The following is a 264-nucleotide window of genomic DNA, read 5'->3' on the forward strand; positions in this document are numbered from 1 at the left end:
GCTCCTCCCAGGGCTGGCATCGCTCGGGGTTGGCACCACGGGCGGGATCAGCCTCAGCTCCCACAATGCACCCTCGCCCCACCCCCGAGGTCAGGTGGTGCCGCTGTCGTCTCTCCGTGTGTTTGTACTGGTCGTGGGTTTAAGTGGTCGCTGTGTTTTCTAGCCGTGGGATACAAAGCTTGGCAGCGTTCGGGGGATAGTTGTCGGCTGAGGTTGATGCAGGAGGTTTTAATCGCTGATCGGGCAGGCCTGGGTGCGGCTTGT

Source organism: Acanthisitta chloris, unplaced genomic scaffold (assembly GCF_000695815.1).
Source record: "Acanthisitta chloris isolate BGI_N310 unplaced genomic scaffold, ASM69581v1 scaffold12467, whole genome shotgun sequence".
NCBI lineage: Eukaryota > Metazoa > Chordata > Aves > Passeriformes > Acanthisittidae > Acanthisitta > Acanthisitta chloris.